Source organism: Plectrocnemia conspersa, unplaced genomic scaffold (assembly GCF_051122295.1).
Source record: "Plectrocnemia conspersa isolate PC_06_02 unplaced genomic scaffold, ASM5112229v1 ptg000011l, whole genome shotgun sequence".
Classification (NCBI taxonomy): domain Eukaryota; kingdom Metazoa; phylum Arthropoda; class Insecta; order Trichoptera; family Polycentropodidae; genus Plectrocnemia; species Plectrocnemia conspersa.
Window position 1 is genome coordinate 12,788,304 of NW_028277175.1, and position 12,551 is coordinate 12,800,854.

At 26.7% G+C, this 12,551-nt stretch overlaps 1 protein-coding gene and 1 long non-coding RNA gene across 4 annotated transcripts in view; one reads left to right on the forward strand and one right to left on the reverse strand.

Annotated features, from left to right (window-relative positions):
• The window catches only part of LOC148229552 (uncharacterized), a 222,300-nt gene that overhangs the window by 79,122 nt on the left and 130,627 nt on the right, over positions 1 to 12,551 (reverse strand). The gene's annotated exons all lie outside the window — the stretch shown is intronic.
• Positions 10,997 to 12,551, forward strand: part of Dh31-R (Diuretic hormone 31 Receptor) — a 108,987-nt gene continuing 107,432 nt past the window's right edge. For all 3 annotated transcript variants that reach the window (XM_088197531.1, XM_088197532.1, XM_088197533.1), the window contains exon 1: positions 10,997 to 11,207. The gene's annotated coding sequence lies outside the window, so the exon portion shown is untranslated. The remainder of the gene's footprint in view (positions 11,208 to 12,551) is intronic.

Consider the following 12,551-nt stretch of genomic DNA (forward strand, 5'->3'; position numbering starts at 1 on the left):
CGAGAGACAATGAGTTCTACTCTGTGCTATATTAGACTATTGTTCTTCTACCCCTTTGTTAACGATCGCCGGAATGGGAATCAAACCTTATCATTTTTAGGCACTTGTAACACGATACTTTATTTTAAGCATCAGTAACTCGATACTTTATTTTATTTATGCAGCATTAGTCGCTTGTCTTTTTTAACCAAAAAATAGTAATCATGTATTTACTTACAAATTGTGTTAGGTCACATGTTGTTTTTCATTTAAATGACTATATCAGGGGTATACAAATTTTTCTGTAAAGGATCAGATCGTAAATATTTTAGGCTCGGTAATAAATATAATAATGTCAGATAAATCATGAAAAAACAGGGTTTCAAATTTAACACTATTATAAAAATAAATGTTACATATTAATTTAATTGCTGTTTTTGAGATACTATTTTATCAAACGAAGGTTTGAAGTTTATTACTTCTATTGTCAACATTTTTTTAAAATAATCATCAGTTAATTCTCACATAAAATTGCGATTTTATCTACTTCATCTTTGAAAATGTCTTTTCACATAGGTGGTGCAAAATATAATTATAAATATTCCAGCATGCGATCATAATTAACCATATTCGTCGTCTGAAAAGCACATTTATAGAATATTTCTAGTAGTTTCTTTTCTTGAAATTTACTTTTAAGCGTGTAATCACTTTTCAGATCAAACACTGTTAAGATCAAAGTTTTTCAATAGTTCAGTCAAATATTTTTTTAAATTCGAAATGAATTCTGCGTATACAACTTTAATTCGAGCTCAAAAAATATATCCGCCGTAATTTTTTATGACAATAGAGGTTTTACTTATTTTCAAAATTTTGTAATGACGTGAAATACAAAAAGTAGTTTGTGTAACATAATTTGTGACTCAATTAGCTTTAATTATCGTCTATATAACTTTATCTATGCTTAATTTTAATATATATGCACTTTTTTAAAGTTACATACGTTAAAAAATAACACGATATCTGTAGCAAAAGATAATTTATAAAGTCATTCAATATTTGATAATAGTAGCTAAAGGCAGATTTATCCGCTTAGAAATTTTAATTGTTTTTCTAAGTTCAAAAAGTCTCAATAAAACTTGATCGTAACATAGCCATCGAATTGCTGTATGGTAAGGCAAGTAAGGATATTTGGTTTCGTATTTAATTAATGCGATAACACATAGTAGCTTAAGATATTCCGTAAAGGATCTGCTTGTGATTTTAACTCCTTAATTTTTTACAAGCAGTAGTTATATTTTATTAAAGCAATTAAAGTATTTACGTTGCTATTAAATTGGCTATTGATGTTACTCACAATGTGCTTAACTCTTTTCCATTTTTCTCACTCGTTCTCATTTTATTATTCATGATTAAATGAAAACAAATATAGCAAAAAGTATTGTACGAAGCACTGAATATACTGATGAGTTGTAACTTTGTAATGTCACAGCGTAGTGCGAAGCAATAGGAGCACCACAGTCATATCTCGCAACTCTATGCGCTATAATGCAGTTGGCCGTTTTGTTTTACCGTATACTTTGATTATGAGTTTGAAAATTTTTAATGTTTAGCTCGCGGGTTAGATATAAATAGGCAACGAGCAGGATTACCCAGTGGGCTGTAATTTGCTGACCCCCTAGTCTATTTAAAAGACAGGCGAACTGTCTTTTTGGTACTTTATTAACTTAAACATGTTATAAAAATTGAGCTCGTTACTATTTATCTGGAAATTTATCCAGTCGATTGGATGAATCGATTAACCGCACGAATTAACCAATAACGCTTTAAAATTCGCACGGTTCGGAAAACCAGTATGAACTTAAAAGCGTTATAGAAAGATTTGAAATCATTTTATTATTTTAAATACATGTGGACAACTATGAATTAAACATATGTTTAAATAAATAATATTAAATATTATTTATATAATACTAGAATTTTTTTAAATATTTTAATTATACTAATCTCTTTTATTATTATTGATTTTTTTAAACATAAATTTCTTAATAACAATGTATATTAATAATTGGGATGACCATTAAAATTAAGATTGGTCATTTCTAAAATATACGTATTTGTTAATTTGGTAATTACTATAAAAACAATAGTTTGTTAACGGTTAGTTTGATAGGTTATAAACCTTATAACTATACTATTTTTAAATAAAAGTAAATTATTGAAAAAATGTTGTTGGATTCCTAAAATAATTGAGCCACTAATAACATGTTTAATTTATTTTGAGTAAATTATAATTCTTTAATAATTAAGAAGTATATTAAATAGAAATATTTATTGACTTGTATAGTGCGTAGTTTCATTATAACTACACGAAATAATAATAGCATGTCTCGATAAGCTTTAGTGTGTCGTAAAGTCGAGAAACTTTCTCGAAAGTCACGCTTTAAGCTCTAGGAATTCCGAACCGGTGAGCGAGCGTAATTATCATAATACACTGTTGATTCTCGACTAGGAGATGGAAACTTTTCACTTTAGCACTAATTTGCAAGTGTAATAAAAGTGCATTGAGCAAGCTCATGGCACGATGTAATTAACATTCTAAAAATATATTTTGTCATTTAGAAGCTATTATTCTTTAGAGATGATTAAAAATTCACATTTAAATTCAAGTTCTTATTATAATTTTTTATACAAACCATTTGCAGTATGATGTTAAAATATTCACATTCAAATATGTATTTGCATGGTAAAACTTATCACTATCCAGCTCAATTTAAATCTGCGGCAGCATCACTTTTCGACAGAGCAAACATATTTACAGACCTTTAAAATATAACTAAATAAATCCTTATAAAAATGATAACAATTATAACAGAAGAGTCTCTGAATAAATTGTAATTTTTAGTAAAACCTTTGTAGTCGAAAGTTTTTTTAATTAGCGTCGCTAAAAGTCCAAGCCATTTTGAATGAATATATTTACTTAAATAATTTTATGACCATTAAATATATAAAAAAAAACTATATCTTCTATATTATATGAAATAAATTATATTTTGGCAGAATTAATATTAAAAGCATAAAAAGTGATAATTTATTTTATTATTACTGAAATTGAAATTTTTTCAACTTTAATTTATTTTTTATTGAAATTTAATTTTTATAACAGAATGGAATTTAATTGATATTGATTTAACAAATGTACTGATATTAATCTTATTAGATCATAAAAGTTTATTATTTATAAGAATTGTTTAGTTATAGAGATAGAGATAGAGATTTAAAATACGTTTTACTTATATAGTTTATTAATTTTAAGATATGATTTTAAATAACTGATAAAAAATGTCAAGTTGTTATGGACATAGGACCTGCCAGTAAAAAACATATGTTCAATACGTGTGGACAAAAGACTCCAATGGGATAATACAATTAAATTCCACTAAAATGGAAATATTGGTTATTTTACCAATTGATTATAATATTTATTTATTTCGCAAATCTTCTGTGTAATAATTAATTGTTTAATCGAATAAACATTTAATACCATTGATTTTTTTGTCTTGCCCACATTTTTTTAGGGCCTCCAAAATATTAGTTGCCCAAGGCGTCGCATTTTATATGAAAGACCATGTATACATGTATGTATATACAATAATAAAAATCATTTACTAAGGTACGAAACATTGCCACATGACATGCAAATTCTAATTTTTCTTTTATACCAAAAATGACAAAGGTTCAAGCTTAAATATACAACGACACGCCATGTTGTCATAAGTCGGCTAAGTTACTTTAACACAAATAGTAACAAAAGCAAGTTTTTAATTAGCTGTCAGCTTAAGCGTTAGGTGGTTTAATAGGATTTTAATCGATTTCTCGAGATACAGCACAGCAGGTGGACTATAAGTGTATATCGACACTTTGATGCAATTTTTAAATGCGGAGTGTGAAATAGTTCTTTACAGGCTATTAGTTTAGATTGTTAATTAGTTTAGCTATACTTTGAACATATTAATCATTCAATCAATAAATTATCAAAGATTGAAACCTGTGTCTGATAGATAGGTTAATAAAATAAAGAAAATCATTATTATGTAACAGAGGTAGTTACGACATAAACCGTAGAAATTATACTAAAAAGCTCCGCTATTAAAAATCGAATCACTAAATTTCTCACGATGTTTTGAACAAGTAAACCACAGTATGCAAATACTGATAGATAATGTTTGTGCACGTCTTTTGAATTGGCAAATCTCGATAGTAAATATTTAGACAATTATAAATATGCAATGGTGTATTTGCCAATTATAAAACGTTCATCGCGGCATGATTCATGCCTCGATCTGCGGTAACGTTTAGCAAAAACATTCATTATATGCTTCTATATAGTATTCTATTTAAAAAAACATCTATTCTTAAAGTACTATCTCAACCTTCGCTTACTAAAAAAAACGTTGATGATAGGCGCTGTTCGATACAAGTCCAAGTTCATGCATACCTGTTGCGTAAACTGGTAGCCGAAACACATTCTATCCATTTCGCCAGTGAAAATAAACAGGGCCGGAAATAGTAATATTGCAGCTATTTCTCTATACTATGTGCTATGCTTATGCTGTGTTTGTTTTACACTCAAACATCACAACGTTTTATCCGAGCAGAGTAGCGATAAAATCCTATGTTGGAGAAAAAGCAGTGGTTAAACGATAAACCTTGTCATTGAACGTTAACGACGACAACGTTAACCGTCGTTTATGATCGATATGAATCATTATTTTCTTGTGTTGATAATTGTATTTAACGAAGGTGACATTATGTTTTTTATTGATGGTAAAACGATTACTTATAGATCGTATAAATTAAAACATTGTTTATGTTTTATAATAGTTTATTAGTGTGCGTATATGAAAAGGTTTTTAAAAACATTTTATATTTAAAAAAATATTACTATTATCAATTCTTCTAATTTATAAATTTATCAAATACCTTATTATTAATTAATTAAAATATTTTATAAACAGATTTCTCTGAATTCATTGCTTAGTAAGATTATTAATAATACTAATGAAGTCGAATAATTATCAATAGAAATCTTATACCTTAATAAATAATCAATAGAAAAAAATATTTACATTTTACTTGATTATTTGAATTCAATATTATTTACTCAAATTTTTTAACAAAATAATGGTCATCTCTTTTGACAATCAAAAACTTCAGCTTAGTTGGTCAAGAGCACAGTTCTTTAATCTGTGTTCCGCGTTCATGAGACACACTACTGATGCAAAATTTAGCAATTTTAATAATATAAAATATATCTATAACTTATTTAAATGAAATGAATTGGATTAAAAATGCCTATTTTGCAAATTTTTTATTTCTTTTAATGAATTTAACACTTCCCTGCAAGCAAATATAGCAATACAAAGTAAAAAATAAAATATATGCTACTTAAAGGTTTGCGAACCCCGGAGGAGCGTGACTTCGTAGCCAAGAAAACGCATGTGGAATCTAGTTATTTTATTAGATTATATTATAATTGCGACAGACGATAAAAGCGATATATTTTCTATGAGCGGTGGTGGAGAAGCTGGCGTAGGAATGATGTCCGTGAGAGTTCCTTAAAGGTCTTGTAGGTAGCGTGATACGACAGTATAGCGGAGGATGATCCCTCTATGCCACGGTGGTGCTCGTATGGAGGAGTCCCGCCCGGGATGTGAGCGCCCATGACAGTATGTTGTCAATTGGCTGCTTGTGACTGCCTTCTCTTCATCGGAGTTCAGGCTTAAGTATCAAGGGCTGCAAAGCTTGCTGACCAATCACAATCATGCAGCGATCATCCAGCCAATAGATGTACTCGTTTCTTAGAACAGCTAAATATGTATAAGCATTTGAAAGCGGCATTTGCTTGATGGGCATTGTCCAAGGTCGTATACTGCAACGGGAACTTCCGTGACTGTTTTGCAACAAAGAAGTTTTCTTTCAATGACGGAGAATTTTTACAGTAAGAACACTTGCGTGTTATTTATGTAATTTTTTCTGGTCGTAACGAGGGCTATTGTGTGGTTCCAATCCTTTACGCTATTGTCTTGTTTTCTTGTTGATGGATGATCATTTTAGTCTCAGTAAATTGACGTGAGTTTTGAGAATAAGACTCTTATTAGAATTAAAATTTCAGAAGGAAATATTGAATGCTTTATTAGTTTCTGGAATATTTTCCTGTACAAAAAGAAAGATCATATTGTATTCCAAATCCTTTTGAATAATCTTATGATACCTCTTAATTGTTAGTAAAATAAGTTTGAATGAAAGAGAATAACACATAATTATATTGACTGACCCCTTATTAAAAAAAACATTCACTTATCTGGATATTATGCATTTTTGGTTTCAAATTAAAAATGAATATCCAGAGTTTTCTGCACGAGTTGTAAAATAGTTAATGTTGTTTGTATCAACATATATCTGTGAAAGGTCTTTTTCTTTTTACGCAGAAACAAAGACTAAATACAAAAACAGGTTAGATGAAGAAGATAATTCGTTTTCAAATCTCAATGATTACGCTGTATATAAATAAAACGAATTAAAATTCGTAAAAAATCACATAAGAGCGTTAATTAATTTTAACCACAAAAAAATGATACCATTTAAATGTAATTCAACCGTCAATATTAATTATCAAAAGCCATATTGTGCGTTTTATCAAAATTTTATCGTATATTTTATATAAAAATATTTACAATCGGATATTCGTATATGACACAAAAGTGTAAAACTATAAATACATGCTATAAATACACGTGATAATTTAGGCGCGATTATCATAAAAAACAACGCACATTAAAAACTTTTATCACATAAATTTATAGTGTTTTTTTTTATAACGATGCGAGTTAATCGAATAGAGCTATTCGGTTAAAGTTAACTGTTGGTTCAACGCTCGTGGAACTATACACTCGAGGTTTTCCCTCAATGATAATAAAATCTTCACAGATTTATAAAAAATTCACTTATACAATATAATATGTACTAGACACGATATTTTTTATCAATATGAATATTAAAAAAAACTGTTTTGTAATAATATTTACATTTTAAAGCGAAATATATAAGAATATTATGACACAGACTGATATAAAAATATGTTTAACATATACATATATTACCATTAAATATCATTATGTATACGTTTAATAAATTCTGAAAGCATATTTCGTTTATCAAAAATATATTTTTACACACATCCTTTTTTTGTGTATAGCATGCAAAATTACCTCAATGTTAAAAAAACATTGAGAACCAGTTAATTATCAAAACAACCTTTTATATAGTCTTTAAAAATTCACGATCCACTCTTTCAGCTTTTTATAAGCCAATAATGATATAAAATTGCTTTGTAGACGGTTTTAAAATTATACTAATAACCACATTCTTTTTCACATAAAAAATTGTATTGCTTAAAATATTTGGTTTTGAGAATTTAACAAATATTATTATTAAAAGATATATTGATGATACAATACAAGAGATCGCATCAGTAACATTAACTTTTAAAATATGTCCTTAATAAGTCTGCCATTTTTTGTTAAGGTTTATTCACAAATTTCTTATAATCAAGTATTATTAAACCGCTAAAATAAATATATGCGTATGAAAACTGTAAGACTTGAATAAAACAGATTTGTAAATCATAATTAAAGGAATTAATAGCGGAGATTTTACTTATGACTTTCACTCCATTGATTGTCACTTGATTAAGCATTTAGACTTAGCTTATTAAAGTTAATAATGAATTACAATCATAGTGATTTTACAAAGCTCTTATTATGACTCAAACCATTAATTAATAAAATATGAACTTGTTATCTCGTTAAGAAAATATTTTTATATTTTTTATATCGTCGTTTCTGTTATATTACGATTTAAATTGTTCAATTAAAATAAAATAAGCTCATATATTATAAATTATGTAAAAAATATACAACAGTGAAAACATATTTATGGAATAATAATAAATTAATATAATATACAAGAATATTGGTAAAACATATTTGCTGGATGTTGTTAAGTGTTACGTATTTATGGTAGCGCTTTAAACTGGCACTAATTGATTTAGCTGGAAAAATAATATATTTTTATCTAGAAACTATAAATTACTAACACCCAAAATGTAATGTAATCAACCGCAAATTATCTTATCGTAGCTTCCGCCATTCTTTGATGTTACATACATACATATAATTTTTATGACCGATCGGAATATTTGATGTTGTGTTGAGGTATCTAAGTAACATGGTATAATTATAGCTTTATGTAATATATAAATTAAGTTAAATTTAATAAAAATATTAAAAATCGGGGAGCTTTGTATTTCACATGTGAAAAGTACATTATTGAAATATATTGGCCTTTAATATTCATATTGTATATTTTTTTAGATCGAGGTTGAATGCTACCAAATCAAAAAAATCATAGAATTATATTTATCCATGACTATAATAAACTTAATATGCGGATAAAACAAATATTTATTCAATGGGTGTTCTAAAATTTGTGCGAAATATTAACAAAATTATAATTTTGAAAGCATGCCACACAATCGATTATATTTCTGAACGGCATGTAATTAATTGAACATCCATTTGGAACATTGAGTTTAAATGTTATTGCCGAGTAAAATACGTATAAAGCTAAACGTTTTAACTCGACAAAGAGAGCAACAAAATGTGCATAACTGCGAACTAAATATTTATTCAGTGTATCACCAGAAAAAAAGAACATTGCCCAATATTAATTACGTTTACATGCTGATAATGCTTACGCTTGATGTTTTATTTTTAACTAGATATGTAAACAGTTCAGATTATATAATTAAGCAGCTGTTTTATGTTCTTAAACAAATTGTAATTAAATTACAAAAATATCATTAAAATATATATTTGCATTCTATTTAAAAAAAACAAGGAAGTTAAGCTTTATATAAAATGAAACAACATTTAATATTACAGTTTAAACTGTTGATCTAAAATAATATTTTTTTCGGAAACTTTATTTTTAGTAACCAACTGAATTATTTTGTATAGATCTAATGTTGCTTTACAAATTTATTTGGTTGTGTTAATTTCATTAACTTTACCTTTGTTTCTCTTTGCTCTGAGTATTTTTTTAGCATGAGGTACTCATCGCGTTTATTTATATATTTTAAATTATGAGTTGATATATATTGGGTGGGTGAATTTTTTTGGTATAAATATATTTGTTTCAAGTGACCTGAAACTTATACACTGTTTTATAATCGATGCAATATTATATACCGTATCGATCGCCAAGTAAAGATTATGTGCCACACATCTCATAGCAGTGAACTCATTATCTAAAATTGAATTTATGCCTTATGCTAAAACCAAATTTAACTTCTAATATTTGGTTTTATTTAATTATAAACCAGTATATAATTTCAATTTTAATGTACGTGTAAATTACATGTCTATGTATTTTTAAAATTGTAGTGGACTATTTTAAACTTCAAAAAAACTAGACCAGTCTTTCTTTTCCCGTATGCAATTTCGTTAAAATGGGTCGATTAAATTTAATCGGAAAGCGAAGGCTTGAAAGGTCATACGTTACAGTTCGCTTGATAAGATCAACTCATTTTAATATAAATATATATAAATATAACCGTTGCATAATTATTTAGAATAATAAGTTGTGAACTCAATACAATGTTTAACCCATCAATCAAGTTCGCAATACAGATTCGACACTTTATTTACTATATCGTGCTTAGTAACGCTAGTTTCTGAATTCGAAAAATATACCATACAAAGGTTCGTGAATTTATCTTTATTTGTTAGACATATATAAATTGTTGTTTTCTTCATTGTATTCTTATAGTAAAAATACCTGAAAGCAGAACAAACATCTTAATTATAATTTGTTGATATTGGTTTTAATGGTAAACGTATAAATTCAGAATAAATACTTTTAAAAATAGTTAACCATACATTGATAGCTATTAAAAATGCTATATTGTAAATATTTTAAATTTATTATAATATTTAGCCGCTGCTACTAAGGTGTATTTAATTTTTTTTATGCCTTCTTTAATCAATTCCGAGTGAGAGCATTAATTCGAGTAAGACAGAGCCTGAGAGAATTTTCTGTAATTAATTAACAGTTCTCGTTAACCTCAGCCAATTTTGTTACAATGAAACGTTTTAAATCAGTGAAGCATATTTTAATAAATAAGTATATATTTTTATGTATAAAATATTATTGATTAAATGATGTATAAAATCATTTTCGTGAATGAAATAAATAATATTTATAAGTTTCTTTAGCCAAAATGTTTCCACCGAGATCGTAGAATCTGATGGTGAACGAGATCGATAACATGATACAGAATGGCATTTTTCGACCCTAAAAGGAGATAAAAGCTTATCTCTATAGGTAATTTAAATCACTGCATAAAGAAAGGGTCTGCAACAGATTTTATGCATCTAAACAATTTTAAATCATTAACATACAAAAGAAACTAAAATTTGTAGCTGCCATATTTATATTATTATTAAAAACTTAAAGAGCAGAAGGCCTATGTTAGACCCTTGATGAACCCCAAAAGGGGAAATAATTTTTTGACGATTGGCCATCATATGTAACAAACTGTAAACGATCGCTTAAATAACTCGAGAATAACCAAATATGAGCATTTTTTTAACAATAAACCTCCTACTCGAAAGCAAAAGTTTATTAAAATCCTATTATATCTGATTATAACATAAATAATATACATATGTATATGGGATCCTTTTCATATCGACAAACCTTCAATTTATTCAAGTTTCAAGTATCAATCATAATACTTTTTTCAGTAAAATTTTCCGTTTTTGTGACTAATAACGTCTCTTCATTGAAGATTCTTTTTTTTAATTTGTGAGTGCATACGTGTGTATATCAGCTTAGGTGCCTGAGTCAGATGGCGATTTTCCTGTAGCCATACCGACCTCTCTACGATTCGACGCTCAGTAGTCTTTCGGCGTCGGTGTCGGTCGCATGTATTCGCAAAGGGCATAGAAATCGTCAAGAGACGGGCTATAGAAAAACAGTTCTATTAAAGTTTCAATAAATATTCTCATATAAGGATGTTCTAGATAAAGACACACGCTTTAAAAAAATAAAAAAGTACTTTTAAAAGTGATTTAAAAAAAAATGTTTATGTGAAGTTATAATAATATGTGAGTAAACTTGATATTTTTAATTATAAATTTTGATAAATTAGGTTTTTATTCTTTATCTATGTATACATTATTGTTGATCTGTGTGATATTTTTATAATGTTTATGAGCACTCTTAAGCTTAAATGAAATATTTGCGTAAAATGCAAACAGGTGGTTAAATTATATATTTTTTCGTTTAAATCGTTCGTATTAAAACCTAATATAATATATTTAAAATAAAGTTTTACTTATATTTCAACAATTAATAATTTTATTAACAGGATGATGCAAATCTTATTGAATATATTTTATTAAATTAAATAACAATGGATTTTCAGATCCATTATATTTATATATAGTTTTAATGAACATATTAGATGGTTGACGTACGTATATATTATTTTTCCAACCGTCCTAAAAAAATTTCTGAGTCTGTTTATTCGGTAAATATTAGATAAAATTAGGTAAATAAATTAACAAACGTGAATTAAATTTTTAACTTCAGTTAAAAACCAAAGGTAAAAATAATATTTACAGGGGGAATAATAATTATTTAAATATTCGTTTCATTTGTATATATTTAAAAATATTTTTCACTCTATTATACAACAGTAAAAAATAAGCATTTAATGATTACATTTGTATTATTGTGATAGTATAATTGATCGTGTATGAAATTGTAATTTTCCAAGTTTTGATAGTTATTTTTTATCTTGAATAGTTTTACATACAAATACAACTTATCTTAGCTATTTTTTTCTACTCAAGGACAAAAAAGTAATAAGGAAAAAATAAGCCAAGATTTGTATGTTTTAATAAATATTTATAGCTTTATATAATAAATATATTTAATTTATTAGAAATACTACACTTTTTATCTAATAATTATATTTTTTAAATATATATATTTCTAGCTACATGAGAATTAGTTAACTTTTAGGTAAAAATGATTAAATAATGCAATTTTTTCTGTCCCTATACATATGTATATATTATTATATTATAAACTGGGCAACTATATTGTCACTGAAAGCAACACAAAATGTGTAAAAATAATTAATATTTTTTTCGTGAATCTGTCAGAAAATAAAGTGTGAAAATGTGAATAAACGTATAGCTGTTTTGCTGTAAAAAAAATAAAGTATATATTAACCAGATACTTCAATTGAAGGTTTTCTACAAACTTTAGCTGCTTAGAAAATTCAATAAAAAGTTGCATACATAAAAATAATTTTGTTTCCAAAAAATAGTAAATGTTTTTTTAATATATTATTTACCACTGAATTGTTTATTTTAATAGTTATTATTATAAAAGTTTATATTCCAAAAATTGTAAATGCGTACTAAAATTAGTGATTAGAT